This window comes from Stenella coeruleoalba (genome assembly GCF_951394435.1).
Source record: "Stenella coeruleoalba genome assembly, chromosome: 7".
In the NCBI taxonomy this organism is placed as follows: Eukaryota; Metazoa; Chordata; class Mammalia; order Artiodactyla; family Delphinidae; genus Stenella; species Stenella coeruleoalba.
In genome coordinates this window covers 117,531,454-117,550,570 of record NC_137153.1, presented here as the reverse complement: position 1 = coordinate 117,550,570, position 19,117 = coordinate 117,531,454, and positions in this window count along the sequence as shown.

The window sequence follows — 19,117 nt, the reverse complement described above, 5'->3', positions numbered from 1 at the left end:
CTGTAAGATTCCTGGCATCACCCAGGAAGCTGGCTTCAGGCCAAGATGCGAGATGGGCCACCCCCTTCCGTGCCAGTTATTCAACCTCTATTTATTAAGCACCTGCTTTGGGCCAGGCCTGGTCCCCTGGGTCCCAGAGCAGCACCGCGTAGCCCCAAGCATCCCAAGGTCGGCCCTCAGAAGGGCCCCTTCCTCAGAGCAGACACGCCAACTCCCACCTCCTTCAGTCACCTCCACCCGCTGACATCTGGGGTCCCTGCTCAGGTGGTTATAGACACGAACAGAGCTGACGGCCAGGCTGGCAAGGAGCCCAGGCTCCCTTGCAATCTGAGGGGCTCACCCATCGTCCTAGAATCCGAGGACTTTCCAATGTGCAGAAGCGTGGGTGTTACGTCTGCAGAGCACCCATCCAGGCCAGGGGTTAAAGGCGTCTCACAGTCTCAGGTTCTGTGGGGTGGCTTTGGGCTGTTGAAGGCAGGAGGGGCTGAAGGAGGAAACTGGGAGCCCAGGAGGGGGCCAGGGCCCTTCAGTACCCCCTGCCCCCCAACCCAGAACAACTCTGCTCTTAGACTGCGGGGTTCCTTAAAAGGTCTCCTTTAAACAGAGCGTGGCAGCTGAAATCGGATCCAGAGACCTCATTTGAAGATGGGGAAAGTGTAGCTGGGCCTGGGGGAGGGGGCGCTGGGCTGGGGGCTCCTCCTGGCCTCAGCCACATCCCAGGCCAGCGGGGACCCAGCCGCAGGGATGGAGTTAGCAGGAGAAGGAGGGAGCAGGGGGGGCTTGGCAACATCTGGAGTGGGTGTCAGTCTCTGGCTCTCACCCAGGAAGCAGCAGGTGTCCTGGCAGCCTCTGCAGCCCCCTCTGTGTTTCCACTCCCTCCCAGATACCCCACGCCCACCCTCCAAGACGGCACAGAGCAATCAGCCGTCCTCACGTTTGGGAAGAATTACCAAATTCCTTTGCCATTTGTTATCTCTCTTAAAAATATATATATTATCCCAAACATCCTGGGAGGCCCACGATTTCATGATTCTAAGACCCTCTGGTCCCCAGATTCAGTAGTTGGAAGATTCTAGGAGCTGGAGATTCCCATTCTGCCCTGTGGACGGCAGAGCCCATCCTGGCCTCAGGCCACCTGTTCTCTCTGCCCTGGCCTGAGCCCTCCCTACCAGTCATGTGAGCTGAGAGACAACACCAGGGCAAGGTCGCACCTGCTGGCCTCCGGGGAGAGGAGGCCGAACGCCCTCACTCTGCTCCCCCGTCAGGGTGCAGAGGAAGCCTCTCCCCTGGGCCACCATGCTTGAGGGAGCTGTGTGGGGCTCTCTCCTCTCCTTCTCGGCCTTTGGGGGCCCCGTCCTCCCATCACAGCCTGAGCGGGCAGTCCAGGCCCCGGCCCAGGGAGGGCAGACCAACCCCACCCCACCCCGGTTCCCATACCCCTTCTCTAGGGGCCTGAGGTGAGAACTGACTTTTCCTATCCTGGCAGAGACTCGGGGTGGACACCTGGGGGCCAGAACAACCTCTCAGCTCACTTTAGTCGGGGCAGTTCAGGCCCAAGTTGCTCAGGACTAGGTAGAACTCTCCAAGGAACCTTCTGGAATTGGAGGCACCCTCAAGTCCCGTTTCACCTCCCATTCACCCATTGTCCCTGGAACCAATCTCCCTCAGGGGCCTCTGGGGTGGGGTGACCAGGGTATGGGGCAGGATCCTTGAGTTCCTGGCCAAATCGTATCCTGCAGAGTCTGTCTCATCCCCTTTTCCAGGTGCCTTTGGGGCTGGAGCCCTGGGGTAGCCATGTCCATGGTTTACCCCATCCTGGTCCTCTGTGAGCCCTCTTAGGTTTGATGTTGATAATTTATGGAAAAGGGGGCTGACTGGTGGGCGGGGGGCGGAGGGAGGCCAGCAGGAATTCCGGGCTAAAGATAGACCCTTACTTCATAAGCAGGTCCCACTGGGTGGGCCTGAGCTGGGATGATAATCAAGGCATTAACACTGGGCCCTGTGAGCTGGGTAGAGAGCTCCAATGCTCAAGGGCCCACTCAGAATCAGCCCAGGCCCTGGGGGTGTACCTGACGGTCTATGGGGAGAGTAGGGTTGGGGTGAAAGGGGGGGAATGAGGACTTTTGTGTAAAAGTAACGGGGAGGTGTGGTGGTGATGGTGATGATGGTGGTGGTGGTGATGATGGTGGTGGTGGTGATGATGGTGGTGGTGGTGATGGTGGTGATGATGGTGGTGATGGTGGTGATGATGGTGGTCGTGGTGATGGTGGTGATGGTGGTGATGATGGTGATAGTGGTGATGGTGGTGGTGGTGATGGTGGTGATGGTGATGATGGTGATGGTGGTGGTGATGATGGTGGTGATGGTGGTGATGGTGGTGGTGGTGGTGATGGTGGTGATGATGGTGGTGATGATGGTGGTGATGGTGGTGGTGATGGTGGTGGTGGTGATGGCGATAGTGGTGGTGATGGTGGTGATGATGGTGGTGGTAGTGATGATGGTGGTGATGGTGATGGTGGTGGTGGTGATGATGGTGGTGGTGGTGGTGATGCTGATAGTGGTGGTGATGGTGGTGGTGGTGATGGTGATGATGGTGGTGGTGATGATGATGGATGGTGACTATGGTGATGATGATGATGGTGGTGGTGATGGTGGTGATGGTGATGATGGTGATAGTGGTGATGATGGTGATAGTGGTGATGGTGGTGGTGGTGATAGTGGTGGTGGTGGTAGTAATGATAGTAACAACAGCACCCAAAATTTACTGAGCACTTGCTGTGTGCCAAGCCCTGTCTTAAGGAGTCGATGAGCCTTATCTCATTGCATCTTCATGGCCACCCAAGGAGGTGTGGCTTCTTGTGTTATCATCCTATTTACAGATAAGAAAATTGAGGCTCAGACTGGCAAAGTCACCTCCTCAAGATCAAGGCCAGTTGGTAAGTGGTGAGGTAGGGACAGGAACCCGTGTCTGCCTGCCTACATAGCACTGCATTAACCTCTCATATTTGGTCCCCGCTGCAGGGACAAAGGTGGCCAGAAGGTGGCAGATCAGCTGGAGGAAACTGGCACACCCCTTGTCCCCTCGCGCCCCCCCACTCGCCCTTCCCTGGGCCACCTCACATACCCGCCTGCCCCGATAGCATCTGAGTGTGTGACTCACTACCTCCTCCGCAGACTGACTTCACAGCCCTTGTCTTCTTTGACCTCCGCAGTGGTCCTAAGAGGTAAACCTGATTAGCAGATGGGGAAACTGGGGCCAGAGAGGGGATGTGACTGGACAGAGGTCACGGAGCACAGTTCAGGAGGCAATTGGTCTAGAATGCAAGGTGCCTGACTCTCAGTCCAGGTTCTACCCAGCACCTCCCTGGGGCCGTCAGCCTGGTCACGGGGACACCCAAATGGGGGCAGCACAAGGTAGAGATGAGGGCACTGCCTGGCTGTGCAACCATAGGTGGGTGTCTCAACCGCTCTGAGCCTGGGTCAGGACTCAGCACAGGCCCTGAAACGGGACAAAATGTTGGTCCATGGATTTGTAGGAGGGTGCCCACGCTGGGCACGAGTGGTGGAAGCCCAGAGCCTTGGGATCCATGCAGGAGGCCACCCTGCCACCCACCGCCCTGGATGGAATGTGCTCACCCTAGAGGAGAGGACCCAGTACATCCCAGTGGGTTGGAGTCCAGTTAAGGACAAGCCAAAAGCCCCCTCCTATGGGTCTCGGAGGAGGAGCCTCGGAGGTGAAGAGCTTTCCCGGGCCTCACGTGAGTGGCTGAGCTGCGGGTCCCACGGGCTGCTCGGAGGAGGAGGTCCTCACACACACACAACCCGCTGCCACCAGGCTGGCAAGGCCTCTTGGCAGTGGGCACATCCAGGCTGGGCTGCGGCCCCCTCCGCAGCACCCAAGCTGTTGATAATGGGGGAAATTGAAAAAAACAAAACCAGATGCTTCCTTGAACATTTTTGGCATTCGTAAGGCTCAGAGTTTCATCCCAAACGCAGCTAACATCCTCTCCCCTGCTGCCGCCTGCCTTCAGCTCTACGCTTCCCCCACCCTCCAGGTGGGCAGCAGAGGGCCGGGAGGGCCAGCTCCCCTCTCTGGATCCCCCTCTCCCTGCCTCCCCCTGCCTCCTCCCCGCTCCCCCCACCCCGCCTTACAACGCTCCATCTTCTGTAGACTCAGCCCTCTGTCAGGCCTCGGCCTCCCCCGGGAGCCACGTTCCCGGTTGCTAGATCTGGCCCTGCGCCTGGGCCTGCCCCTTCCTCCGCTCCTGGGAGGCCGCGGCCTTTGCCAGGCCCTGGGGGCCTCCTGCAGAGGAAATGAGGCCCCAGCTGTGCTCCGGAGAGAGGTGACTGACGAGCTCGCCCCCCAGCACAGCGGGGGAAGGGCTGGGTCTCTGGGGGGGTTCAGCTGGTCGGCGTGTTGCTCAGGCGGCTTCGAGGGAAGTTGTCCCACCTGCCAATTAGCAAAGAGGCAAAAGCCTGGGCTCTGGGCCTTTCCTCGACACCCGCCCCGGGGTTAGTCAGGGAAGGAAGCCGGCGAGGGGGCTCTGCTGTGTGTGCTGAGGGCCTCTGTGGCCTCAGTTTCCCATCTGGACACTGGGGGGATGTTCAGGCTGGATGGCCTCTCACGGCCCTCTGACTCTGATGCTGTAGGATTCTAGAACCGCCGCCCCCTATCACCTCATCTCCATCACTAAGGGCAAATAAAAGGGAAAAAGTCGCACCCGCCCCACCTAATCCTTTCCCGGCTTTCGCACCCGCCCCACCCAATCCTTCACGCCAAGCAGCTCAGCTCTCTTGCCGGCTCCTCTGGGGGATGGCGGCAATGTGAATTTAAATAGAGTTATGCCGAAAGAGCATTACCCAGCGCGGTGCCGGCAGGGAGCAGCCCCGCTGAGCCGCAGAGGCAGGCCCCGGTCTGCCTGTTCGCGACGAGGGCAGCACCTTCGGACGATTTACAGTCAGGAGGCTTGATTAACCTTCCTCCCACCTGGCCCCCTTCCCAGGGCTCTCCTTAATAGGTAGCTGCCTTCTCTGGGGGCGCTGGGGCCGGCTGCCGGGGACCCGCCGGGTGTAGGTGATCTGCTGGCACCGTGATGCCATCCACAACGAATGGGGACTCCAAACCAGGTCTCCGGGTGGCTCCGTGCCCCCTCCCGGCCAGGGGCGGCCGCCAGCCTGGGACGGGGTTCGAATGGCTGTCAGGTCTGAGCTGGGGGCTCAGCCATGGGGCTCCGGGCAGAACAGAGCTGGTGCCAGGAGCTGGGGGCAGCTGGGAGGCCCTGGCTCCCGCCACACAGCCCTGAGCCACCCCTGCTCTTTCCCATCACCTGAGCACCCTGGAGGGAGCGGACAGTCTGCCTGATAACTGCCGGGCACAGAGCAGACACTCTGGGCAGGGCTGTCCTTCCCCTGCCCTGGGCCGGGGGGTTTGTAACCTATAACTCAGCGGGGGCAGCTATGACAGGCGGGCAGGGCTGGCTGCGTGGGCTTGTGTTAGAGGTGCACTCCTTGGGGGCCCAGCACCCCCAAGCTCAGGCCAAGGGGGCATGGCAGTCCCCAGGGGGAGAGCCAGGAGCCGGAGGCCCAGTGGAGTTAGGCCTGAGCCAGGCTCTGGATTGACTGCACAGCGGGGAGCAAGAGACCAGGTGAGCCCAGAGGGCAGGGATCCTCACGCCGTCAGAGCGAGGGGTCTCTGACCCCGGAGGGGCAGGGGTCAGCACGGGGAGGGGCCTTTACCTCCCACCGTCCCTCCTGACGCTGTGGGGCTTGTGGTGGCTGAATGGTGCCTGCTTTGGGGTTAAGTTCCAGAAGCTGCCCTTACCCCCCAGAAGTGGCGGTCATGGTAGTGGTGATGACAGCTACGTGTAGGCTCCCAGGATGAATCAGATGCTTCTAGAGGGTCCGCCTGGCCCAGCGCAGGCCCCAGCCCTCGCTCAGAGTCCTGGCTACTGCTGGAGTCTTCGGGGTGGGCTCTCAGGGCCCCAGGAGCAGGGGGCTCCGGTCCTGTGCCTGCAGGTCCTACCCCCAGCCCCCTGAGCAGGCTCCTGGCCAGGGCCCTTCTCCCAGCCCCAGGAGGCAGCAGTGCGAGGGCGACCCAGCCCTGGTAGCTGTGTCCACGCGAGTGCTGGACTCAGCCTTGCATCTCAGGTCTGACATGGAGAGAAGTCCCCTTCCCCTTGCTGAGCTGAACTCAACCCCTCCCACCCGTCACACACACTCTTGTGTCCAGAGCCTCTGTCTTTCCTGGGAATTGCTGCTGGTTCGAACGTTCTGGGTCAGCCCATCCCATCGCCTCCAAACCCTCGACTTCTAGACACCTGCTAATACCTCTGGGGCCCCACCATCCCACCTGGTGCTTTTGAATGAATTAGAAGAAGGCACCCATTTCAGCTCCCACCACCTTTCTCGGCCAGGCGCCCTTGTGCAGGGCACAGCCTGGACAAGTGTTCCAGGCGACTCTGCCTCATTTCTCCTCCTGAACCCCTAAAGCAGAAAGTCCTGTTGCATTAGTTGCATGCAGCTGGATCTCCCAGGTGCACCATTCTTTTAGGCTGTGAACAAATCCACTCTGGTTCCCAGTTTTGACTCAGCTGTTGGTGCCATTTGACATAGACTGGGTGCTGGGTGCTGGGTAATTGTAATAAGGCTGAGTGCTGGTAGTTACAATAAAACAACAGAGTCACCATGGACTGAGGGCCTGCAGGTGCCCAGCACCAGGCTCAGTGCTTGTCAGGCACATCTCCATGTGTTCTCAGCACCCTTGGGAGGCAGCTCTGGTGGTTTTAAAGAATTTCCATTCCTCTTTTAGGGCAAACCTAATTCCCCTGCCCTTGAATGTGGACTGTACCTAGGTGCTCACTTCTAATGAACAAAATGTGGAGTGTGACTTCTAACCATGGGTCATAAAAGACACGGTGGCTTCTTTTGCTCTCTCTGGTCCCCTGCTCCAGGGAAAGCCAGGGGCCATACTGTGAGGATGCTCAAGCCATCCTCTAGAGAGGGCCATGTGGTGAGGAGCTGAGGCCTCCCACCAAGCAGCCATGTGAGTGTTCCACCTTGGAAGTGGGTCCTCCAGCCCCAGTCAAGCCTTCAGATGATGCAGCCCCAGCCGGCATTTTCACTGCATCCTCCTGGGGGACGCTGAGCAAGAGCCCCCCAGCGAAGCTGCTCCTGAAGTCCTGACCCTCATGGACTGTGTGAGATAATAAACGTTTGTTGTTTCAAGCTGCTTAGTTTCGGCATAATTTGTAATGCCACAGTCGATAACCAGTACAATAGGTATTTTTGTTCCCTGGTTGTTCAGACTTGAAAACCGAGCTCCAAGGTACCCTGGGGAGCAGGTCTGGCTTAAGCAAAGGTGCCCTGGCTGGAGCACCCATCTCAGAAAGAAAAGCAGTTGTCAGGAAAGGTGCACAGTGGGGATGAAACCAGGGATGGCCGTAGGGCTTTGGTTGCAGACCGAGGGGTTTGGGTCTGCATGTCCCCTTCCCTCCTGTCTCCCCACCCAGCGGTGGGGAGCTGCCCCTGTGGGCTCCAGAGTGTGGGGGGGTCTGCTTCACAAGGAGCTGCTGGGGAACCAGAAGTGGATCCAGGAAGGCCAAGGGTCTTATTCATTCATTCACTCGTTCATTCAATGATAACCAAGCCCCTACTGTGTGCCAGGAGCAACCACAATCCCTCCATTAAGACCCTCCCCTCCTCTCCCATCCTTTCCGGGAGAAAGCTGCCTCATTGAGCGCCTCGGCCCTCCTCAGTGGGGACACAAGTCAGGACCTGGGATGTTGGGCTGGAGGTCAGGTGCAGACTTGGGCAGGTTGGGACCAGGTGGAGAGAGGCCAAGGCTTGATGCTTCCCAGTGATGCCTGGCTCAAGACAGCGTGGGAAAGAAGGTAAGAGATTCCAAAAGCAAGGCCAGAGCAGGGGAATTGGGATTGAAGAGTGTTAAAGACAGTCCCGTCCTTTGACGCTGTAATTCTCTTCCTGGAAATCCACCTTAAGGAAGTAATCAGCAAGGCCGACAGCAATGGGGGCCGGGCGGGGGGCTGGAGGGGGAGGGGAGGCTGTTAGCTGGGCACTGTTTACAACAACCACAAAATAGAAGTAAATGTCCAAAAATAAGCGAGGCTTAAAAACGCTGTGTCCCCAGCCCCAACTCTGGAGTCCGATGACCCGGATATAAATCTCCAGTCTACAATCGTGACCTCTCTGTGCCTCTACTTCCTCTTCTGTCAATGGGGAGAATAACGGGACTTAGCTACGGGCCCCTGTAAGGGTTTGATGAGTTAGCACCCGGCGCAGGCTAAGCTCAGTTCCTGAAAGAGAGATCATCTTCCGTACATATTAGCTAATAGCATCATTACGCAGGCTTAACTCTAAGTGAGTTCTGGAAGCTTTAAGAACATGGGACAATCCTCACGATCAGGTTATGCAATGGTATGTATGGTGTGATCTCCATATGGTAGAACACGACGCGCGCCGGAAATAACCTTCTCCACTTCAGCCCGAGGCTCTCCTCTGGGTTGAGGGTGAGACCTGGTCGCTGGGGCACAGACGCTGGGTCACTTCCATCAGCGCTTTGGCCACGGTCAGTGTCTGGCGCACAGTAGCAGTGGAGGTAACACAAGAACATGGTTGCGCTAGAATTCGCTGGCTCACTGTGAGAGGGGACAGAGGAACACATAAAGCCTATACACACAGCACCTGGGTGCCTTACGTTGGCTTCCCCAGAAGCAGAGATGCAAATACAAGAGGTTTATTTGGAGGTGATCCCAAGAAGCGCTGCCAGGGGAGTAGGAGGGTGAGGCAGGGGAGGGAAGGCAGCCTGCACTGCGTGTGTCGTGTATCAGATTGTACCGTGGCACCTGGAGCACCGGTCCCCAGGGGGACTCTGGGAAACGGGGTAGACCATGCCCTCGCCAGAGAGTGAGGGAGCTGGGGTATTTACCCTTCACTCTCCCCCGACTCCCCTCTGTCGTTCGCCAAGGGCTGCCCTTGGGGGAGAGGGTGCAGTTGCTGGTCTCCGCACATTCTGGAACCGTGCGTGGTGAGTGCCCACGTGGGCAGAGATCCAGCAGTGCCCGCTGCACTGGTATCTGGTAAACATTGAATAAATGCTGCTGGTATTTTCCCATCTCAACTCCACGGGCCTGCCCACAAAAACACCACCAAAAAAAACACCACCAAGATCCTCTCCCCATGTGTGTGTGTTTTTGTTTTGTTTTGTTTTACTAATGCTCTTTTCTTTTTAATTTTATTTATTTTTAAAATTTTTACTATTTATTTGGTTGCGCTGGGTCTTAGTTGCGGCAGGCAGGCTCTGTAGTTGCAGCTCACCAGCTCCTTAGTTGCAGCATTCGGGCTCCTTAGTTGCAGCATGCATGTAGGATCTAGTTCCCTGAACAGGGATCGAACCCGGGCCCCCTGCATTGGGAGTGCGGAGTCTTATCCACTGCGCCACCAGGGAAGTCCCCCCACCGTGTGTGTTTTATATCAGTACATACAAATAGATTCCCAAGACGTTGCTGGTCCCGTGGCCCATAGTGTCCGGTAAATACTTAGAAAAGACTGGAAGGAAGAACCCCAAATGGAAGCCAGGATTGTCTCTGGGCACAACTAAAACAGGTGATTTTTGCAACTGGAAAAACTGATGAAATCGAAGAAAGAAACATAGACAGGACAGATTGTGGCAGGGGCGACCATGAGGAACCCAGCGTTGGGAGGACACTTAGGGGAGCATCTCTGGTTTAGATTCACAGTTAATTCCACGTTAGTGACACTAACTGGTGTTGGCTGCGCACTCACCGTGCACCAGGTCCTGCACTGAGCCCACAGGTGCACGGCTGCATTTCCTCCTCCCCGCTGCCCTGGGAAGGAGGAGCTGGCCCTGCCTCTGTTTGTGCATTAGTCAGCTCCGGCTGCAGCAATGCTGTGTAATAACCACTCCCAACACTCGATGACTTACTGCAGCAGCATAAGTTTTTCTGGTTTGTGGCTCTGCTGGGTTCAGGCCTGTGCCTCATGTCTCTCAACCCCTTGGACCAGTGGCTTCCCAGGGCATGTGCTTTTGAAGGTCATGAGACAAGTGCAGGAGGGTATCTCTCAAGGTCTGGGCTCAGAACATCACTGCGCTTCTGCGTGCATTCCAGGAACCAAAGCAAGTCACATGGCCAAGTCCAATGTCAATGGGGTGGGAGGCACAGGAGAGTTACCAGGTGAGGGGCATGGCTGTGTGATTCCCTAAGAGGGAGCAATAATTCCATCTACTCCAGAGCCCACCACCTGCTTGTGACCTCGTCTCACGGCTCAGAGTTGATGACTCCAGCCTGGACCTCTCCCTGGAACCCCAGGCTTTGGTATTGATGCCCACTCCATACCCTTCTGCGAGGTCTACCAGGCACCCCACACTTAACATGGCAGGGACAGAACTCCTGATCAAAGTGCCCCACACGTCTCCCCTGGGCTTCCCCTATCTTGGTAAGTGGCACCACCACACGTCCACCTGGGTCTCGGGCCCCAGACCTCAGCATCACCCTTGCTCTCTCCCTTTACATCATTTCCCACACCCACTCCATCAGCCAGGCCTACTGGCTCCATCTCTAAAACGTGTCCCACATCTGTCCACTTCTTTCCATATCCACTGCTAACTCCCCAGTCTGAGCTGCCTCCATCTCTTACTAAGAGGGCTGCAAGCAACCCCCGTGGTCCCTGCCCTCCCACCCAGAGCCTCCTGAAGCCCAGCTTCAACAGGGCAGCCAAAATGAACTCGCAAAAACATCCATCAGCTCACACCATGTCCCTGTTACACTCTTCTGATGGTTTCTCAATGCAACCAGTGTAAAATCCAAACTCATTCCCTGCCCTGCCATCATCCATCCCTCCTTCCCTCTCCAACCTCACCTCTGCCCCCGTGTCCACTGTGCTCCAACCACAAGGCTTTTGTCAGGTCTTAACATATGCAGATCTCGATCCTACCTCAGGGCCTTTGCACCTGCTGGCACGTCTGCCTGGAGAGCCCTCCCTCAGAGCCTCCCATGGCTCCTTCTTGTCCTTCAAGCACCACCTCCTCGCCAACCACCCTGTATGACAGCACCCTGTTTTATTTTCCTAGAGCACATATCACCATTTGAAAGTATCTTATTTGTTCATTAGAATTAAGCTCCACATAGTAGGTGCTCAATAAATATTTGTTGAAAGAACTCTTTGATGGGTTGGACACGGGAAGTGACGGAAGAGGTGAGAGAGCAAGCGCTCTCCCTGGAGCTCAGCTGGTCTGGTGCAGGGTGCTGGGGGTGTGTGGGAGGCTTTCAGATGGGTCTCCAGAAGGGGGCATGGATTGCACGGGAACCACGGCTCTTGAGCCCTGGGCCCCGCCAGAGGGTGGTCCAATCCCTGCTGAGGCTTGGGACATTCTCACCCGCAGGAGCTCTCAGGGGCCGGTCTACCTGCTGGGCTCTCCCTATCTGGCCTCACCTGGCACTCCGGGTGAGACCTGGAGCATGAGATGGGGGGCACCTGGAACCTCCCACTCCAAGGCCTTAGGCTCCAGGAAGGCAGGGAGTCAGAACCCAGCAGAAAGCCAGGGCCACACCCTCAGTGAACAGGCAGACTGAGAACAAATCCACCTGCGGGTAAAGGAGCCAGGAGAATAACAAGGAAAAAGTGTCTCCCGCAAGTGTGTGGCCACAGGCTTGTTCTCATGGAGACTTAGGCTCTGAATTTATTCTACCCCTCGTGGTGCTAATGAGAACAGCAAGTGCTACGAGCACGCTGGGAAGCCATTTGGCCATTGTTCCATGAGGGCCCGGCCCTCGGCCTTTGATGCTGGTGGGTGCCGGGCAGTGTACCTGGAAAGTGGGGGAGTGGTGGAATGGGAGATAGAACGATGACCGACAGGCCCCTCCCCACGCTGACACATTTCTGAGGTTTGACCAGGATGCCAACTTTGGAGCACAGATGACAGCCGGCCACGGCTGCAACACAGACCCTCTGGCAGGCGTGATAGGAAAGGACACCACCCGCACGAGCAGAGCAGCACATGGGGGAAGGCTGCCCGGCCACCCTGAGGCCCATATGAATGGGGCAAGGCAGGTGGGGTAGGCCTGCGGGACAGGTGCTCAGGAGATATCTGTGGAATGACTGAGTGAGTGAGCAAGGGGACTTCCAGCAGGCACACCAGAGCCACCATTACCCACGCGGTACCCACAGGTACACCGGCAGAAAACCAGGTGTGAGATACAGGGCGCCTGCAGCCCAGATACTGCTAGTGGGGTGTCAGACGGTATGGCCACATTGGAATGCAATCTGGCTGTTTCGTATAAAGTTAAACTTACTCCCATCCCATCACCCAGCAATTCCAAGGAATGTGTACACGTGTGCACCAGCATGGGCGTACAAATGTTCACAGCCACACTGGGCTTGACAGCCCCAAATGGAAACGTCCCAAATGTCCATCACCAGGAAAGCGGTTAAGCCAATTATGCAGAACCATAAATAAAATACTATTGCAGTAAAAAGGAACAAACTACTGAAATACACAACGTGGATGAATCTCAGCAGCCTAATGCTGAGCGAAGGACGTCAGATCCAAAACAGCAACGTGCCATGTGCTTCCATTACATGAAATGTAAGAACAGGCAGAACGAAGCGATGGCGATGGAAATCGGAGCGCTGGTTACCTCGGGCCATGGCGGGTGGGCGGTGCGTCGGGGGAGGGCCGTGAGGGAACTTTCTAGGCTGATGGAAATGACAGGTGTGGTGGCCGAAATTCACCACACTCTACCCTCGAGATCTGTGCATTTTATCATATGTAAATTAGACTTTATTCTTTTAAGTTAAAAAAGGTAAATAGGCATGAGAGGAGAAGGGACTTTCCAATAATACGGTAGACTAGATGCCTACAACAGAAGAGCCTACAAAGGTTGGATATGATGTCACAAATATCTTTTAAATGTGCAGCTAAACTGAAAAAAAAAAAGGAGATCAACAGTGGCCAGAAACCAAAAGGTGGCAGGGAACCTGCAGGGAGATGGGCAGAGAGTAGGAAAAATTCCAGCTTTGGGGGAAGGGAAGAGAACAAGGAAAAAGTTTCCACTTTTTTTTTTTTTTTTAATTGGAGTATAGTTGCTTTACAATGTGTGTAAAAGCTTCCACTTTAGGGACTTCCCTGGTGGTGCAGTGGTTAAGAATCCACCTGCCAGTGTGGGGGACACAGGTTCGAGCCCCGATCCGGGAAGATCCCACATGCCACGGAGTAACGAAACCCGTGCACCACAACTACCGAGCCTGTGCTCTAGAGCCCGGGAGCCACAACCAGTGAGCCCATGTGCCTAGAGCCCGTGCTCCACAAGAGAAGCCACCACAATGAGAAGCCTGTGCTCCACGAGGAAGAGTAGCCCCCGCTCGCCGCAACTAGAGAAAGCCTGCGTGCGGCAACGAAGACCCAATACAGCCAAAAATAAATTTAAAATAAATAATTTTTTTAAAAAAAGTTTCCACTTTAGACTAAAAACTACAGGTCTGTTCTCATGAAGATTTGGGGTTTGAATTCATTCTACATGCAGGGTGAGAACTTAAAGTAGCCCTGAGTTCAGAGCATCCTCAGGTGCCCGGTGGAAACAAAAGTCATTCTTCTAGGGAAGGACAAATTCTCATCCCAGAACACACCGGATTCCCAAAAATAAAGCTCTAACAAAGAAGGAACACACAATCCAAAATTACAAAACACACGGGGAAACGATCACCATGAGTGAGAGTTGGCAGACATAGTGACCGACAGGATTAACACTGCGGGAACTCGAGTGGTGGATCCAGTATCTCACAGCGCACAGAAAGCAGCAGAAAACAAGTCACGCCATTTTGGAAAGTCTGGCCGCTTGTAAGTTGGGATTTTTGTTTGGTTGGTTGATTTTTGTTGGCTGCAAGATTTTTGTTCTCCACGCCCAGTTCCTTTCATTCAACAACAAGCACTGGGAACCCAAGCTTTCGCTGCATAGGGAATTCAGCAGCTGTGGGTTCTGGAGAAGTGGGCTCTGGGGCCAAATTGCAGAGCTCAAATTCAAGCTGTGATGTTTATCAGATGCGTAACCTTGAGCAAGGTACTTGGCCTTCACGTACTTAGTTGTGAGATGGCGTAAGAAGTAAGAGCATCTGCCTCTTAGGTTCTTGGGAGGGTTTCAGTGAGAAAATCCAAGTCACCTGCATGGTGCCTGGCACAGTGGGCATTCAGTAAAACGGCACTTATCCTGATTCCTCTAAAATGAAAACGGAAACGGCTCCAGTTCAGGTCACCTGCTGGTCGGATTTCCTGCTTGGCCTGAATTCTGGACCTCTGTAGCATCCCTCCCCTGCCCTCCCATAGCCGGACCTTTGGACCTTTGGACCTTTCTTTCACCTCGCCTTGCGCTGACCTCGGCGGGGGCGGGGCCCACTCCCTCCTTTTCCCCCAAAGCCTTGCGAACACAGGCTGTTGCGCAGAGCAGACTCTTACCAAAGACCAGGGGGTAACAGATGGGATCTCCTGCAGCACCGCATGGAAACCACAAACCTGCCTCTCGTATTCATAACCGCGATGGGGTCCCCAGGCCAGCCTCCTCCCGAGGTCCCCATCCGGTTGGGTGGGCTTCAACCTCTCCCTCTCTTGTTCCCTCTGCCTCCCTTCTCCCTCCCTCACGGCCCCTCCCCTTCCAGCTGCTTCTGCCAAAACCACATTTCTCCCTGGGTTTCTAGCCTCCCTCCTGGGTCCTGCCCTCCCCTCCCTGGCCAAGCCTGAGCCTCAGCTTTTCACACCCAAATATTCCATCAGGATGTTCTGCTGAATAAAAAGCCAGAACTGTGCCTCCAGCTTTTAAAATAACAGTGTTCCTGTCCTGCTCCATGTTTCCAGGGCACTGATTATGTCTCGGAGACCCATGGGGAGGTCCCATCTCGCCCCTTCTGCCTGAGTTATCCCTCTCCCGGGTTCCAGACGCAGCCTTGAGGGCCCAGCCTTGGCACGCGTTTCTCTGGTTCCCTCCGAAGGGCACGCCGCAGAGATGCCACACACAGAATCCCAGTGGACTCGGGGTGCAGACCCACCGGCCCGTGCACAGCTTATCAACGCCAAGACCTCACACACTCACACACGCACGTTCTCTCCATACTAATTCTCGCCTTTGATCGCGGCCCCTAGTCTGTCATCGCCACTCAGTGTTGACAAAGCAAAATACAAAATAGAAAGAAAGAAATCCGCCCTGTCACTTGGAATGTCCCTACACCCACCGGGCTTGGCAGTCCCCACTCCCGCCCCCGCCTTTGTATTATGGGTTTATGTCAAGGTATGTTGGATGCTAAATTAAATGTCAGCGCACTGTACGTTTCTGGCTCCAGCCGCAGAAAATGAGGAGCTGGCATTGGAGACCATCCAGTTGTTCCTCTCCCCGTGCCTAACCGTGAGGGGTGACAAGCCCATTGAATCATTGCACAGTAGCTTTCCATGCCACGGGAAGCCAAGATAAATTTATTTTTAATGATAAATGTGACTGTCAGAGTTAAGTTGAGACAGCTTTTCAGTGAGAGTCGAGTGCCCTCGGCAGCGTGGGGAAGAGGCTGGGTGGACAAAGGCCAGTGGTCCCAACAACCCTGCCAGCCGGTCCCTGGGGCCCCATGAGACAAAAGTATTCAACACTCAGCCCACTTTCACTGAGCTCCACGTTCACTGGTCTCAGGCCCAGCTCTAGCCAACCAAAAGGATGGAGGCAGGGGAGAAAGGGAGATACACTCCAGCAGTGCAGAGCCCTGGGTTCAGATTCTGGTCCCATTAGTTGCTGTGTGATCTTGGCCAAGTTACTTAACCTCTCTGAGCTTCAGTTGCCTCATCTATAAAATGGGAATATTAATAACACCCACAGGTTTTTGGTGAGGATTACATGAAATAAGATATATTGCTGGGGCTTCCCTGGTGGCACAGTGGTTGAGAGTCCGCCTGCCGATGCAGGGGACATGGGTTCATGCCCCGGTCCGGGAAGATCCCACATGCCCCGGAGCGGCTGGGCCCGTGAGCCATGGCCGCTGAGCCTGCGCGTCCGGAGCCTGTGCTCCGCAACGGGAGAGGCCACAACAGTGAGAGGCCCACGTACCACAGAAAAAAAACAAAACAAAAAAACCCAAAAAACAAAAAAAGAGATATATTGCTAATGAATGGTACACAGAACATGAAAAATGCTTCCTGGAAAGTAGCTATTATTTACATCATTTTACTAAGAGCACTCTTACCCAAGTTATGTAACTTACCATTTGGAGTCAGTTTTGTCATCCATAAAATGAGGATACCAATAGCTCTTGTTTATGAGGGTGGTTGGGAGGATACAGCGTGCCTGGCACAGGGCTGAGTGTAGGGAAGATGGGCAACGGATCACAGCCAGTCAAACAGAAGTAACCTGGATGCTGTCACCCAGCGTCTCTGGACACTCTCTCATCTTCCTTTCCACCTTCCTCATGTCGGCATGTCTCACTGCCTGCCCTGTACCCACTGCCTGCTAAGGGGGGTGCCCTGCGTCAGGATCCCACAGCCATGCCCTCCTTTGGACTACGGTGGGCACCTGACCAAGGACAGCTGTCTTCGGCCGGCTAATGACCTATGATGGATATGTCCCGGCTCCAAGGGATAAGCAGGTCGAATCACAGCCCGTCTCTCTGGAATTTAAACTAAAAATCCCAGACGAGAATTTTCTGTTGGTGGGGCCATCACACCTAGGTGGCCACGGGCAGGAAAGACAAGAACACGGGGAATCGGTGAGCCAGAGGGAGAAGGGTGAGTGGATGCGCAGGGAGTGGGCGGTTGGGGCGCCAGAGCAGCCTGGGGGGTCCTGGGTTCCGGATCCCCTGAGGTCCTGGCTGGTTCCTGGAATGCCCTGTCTTGGGCTGGCTGGAAAGCCCTGGTCCCACTCTATCCCGCTGAGCACACGTGGGCTGATCCCTGGGGCTCTGTGGACACCAACTTTGTCCAAAGGAAATCAGAGGGCGGGGCACTGTCCCCTCTGCGGGGTCAGCTGCACTTTTGCTCACTGAGATCTCCTTGGGCCGCTGAACAGGGGGGCCCCTCCCCTCCCCAAGACACCACCCCAAGCGTGTCAGGTGAGGGCAGTGTGTAAGGCGCTGAGCAAACGCCTGCAGGCTCCTGGCAGAGCTGCACCAGGGCTGACTGTTCTTCTGGGGGGCTGAGCAGGGGCCTCATCACAGAGGGGGTGATGGGTGAAGACCACGACACACGCACTCACCACAGCCCCGCGGGCAGGAAAGTGAGGAGTCTACGGCCGAGCACGTGAGACAGCCTGACAGCAAACAGTGCCAGGAGGAGCCGCTAGGTGGCCCCCGCTTAGCTGTCCTACCGCCCTTCTGCAGGCCTGGGAGGCGATGCTCCAGCCAGCGGCCTCCGGTTGGCACCTACCCGTGCAGGCTGCTGTCGCTCTCCATCCTCTGCCTTTGCTTTTTGGCTTCACAAAATGCCTTCCCCCCAACATGCAGCTGTCCCCACCTTCACAGCCTGGCTCACACCCCTCCTTCTCCAGGACGCCTTCCCTGCCCACCCAGAGCAGATACCCTGAAACTCTTTCGGTCCTTAGTATCCCTCCCAACACTTAGAATCTCAGTTCAGGGTCCCCCCAGGGTGGTCTTCTGTCTGTGCATAGACACGTCTGGAGTTTACATCCTCTCCCCAAACTGGAATCGATTTGCAGTCCCATCCTCATGCCTACAAACCTCACAGTTCCTCCATTTAGAAGGGGGAGATTGTGATTTCTTATTCAATGAGAAAATTGAGGCTTGGAGAAGACAGGAAATCTGCCCAGGTCATAGTGGGAAAGTTGCCCAGGTGTTTCAATGCACCATCTCTCAGAACTTCACGAGAGCCCTTCTGAAGAACGTGCTGTTAACTTTTTAGCATCCATGGGGAAACTGAGGCTCAGAGGCACAGCTGATTGCCCCAGGCCATCTGGCCCGGGCCCTGTGCTTTCCACTACACCCCTCTGCCCAAGCCTGATGGCCCAAGCCATCACCTGCCAATCCACAGGAAAGGCCTCCGCGGAGATATGCCATTCAGAAAGAGCCATGGGGCCAGGACTCCAGCCCGGGTCCCCTGACTCCCAGCTAGTGCCGTGGGACCCACTCCGGGTCGCTGGGCTGCCTCCCTTGGGGCAGAGGGGGTGGGGCAGCAGGTGAGGCCGGCAGGCAGCCCTGGAAGGAAGAGGAGGCTGGGGACAAACAGCTGTGAACCCAGCTTCTGTGGGTGAGTGACAGTCTGCTTAGGTGGCAAGGGGCAGGGGGTGCCCCGGACCCCCAGCCCCAGGTAGTCTGCTGCATCCGTGAGGGGCCGGGAGAGGGAAGAAGATGGGGCGACAGACTGGCAGCCGGCAGGAGAGAGACGAAGATGGTGCCAGGGAACAGCGTGGCGGGCCAAGGCGCCCTGGGAGCCGGGAAACAGCTTTGGGGAGAAGCGGGGGGCAGGGAATAGGGGGGTCTATTCTGAAGCTGGGGGAGCAGAAGATAAGGGGCCGCAGAGAGGGACGGGCGTGGCAGTCGGTCAGGCCTCCGAGGCGGCCCGGGGAGGGGGCGGCCCGTCAGGAACGCGGCGTCGGGTCGTGTGGGCGCCTCCCGGTCAGAAGCCACAATGGCAGCTCGTTAACAGCGCAAATTAAGGACTTTGTCAATTACCTCTGAAGGCTGCACCGGGCGGATTAAATGCTTTTAAAAGTGCTGCCGATGGAAAGGGGCGACTAAGAAACCTCTCCCGGCACAAATCCCTCCTCTACCGGGCAGAGGAGGAGGCGGGGGCTGAGGCAGCACGGGGCGCGCCCGGCAAACGCGGGCGATCGGCCGGGAGCGCGGCAGAGCGCGGAGCCGCTGGTACTCGAGACCGCGGCGCCGGCCGCTGCCGCGGCGGCGGAGACCCCCATTCAGCCCGCGGGCCGCCTGGGCTGGGAGGCGTCGGGCCGGCTCACCGTCCGCGAGCGCCGGGACACAGGTCTACCGACTGTGGCCGAAGCGCCCCCAGAGCCGGCTCGCGGGTCGGGGTCCGGAGGGGGCGGTCCCTGGTGGCTGGAGACTCCGGGACTGGGCGCACTAGCCCCGGGGTCCGGACTCAGAC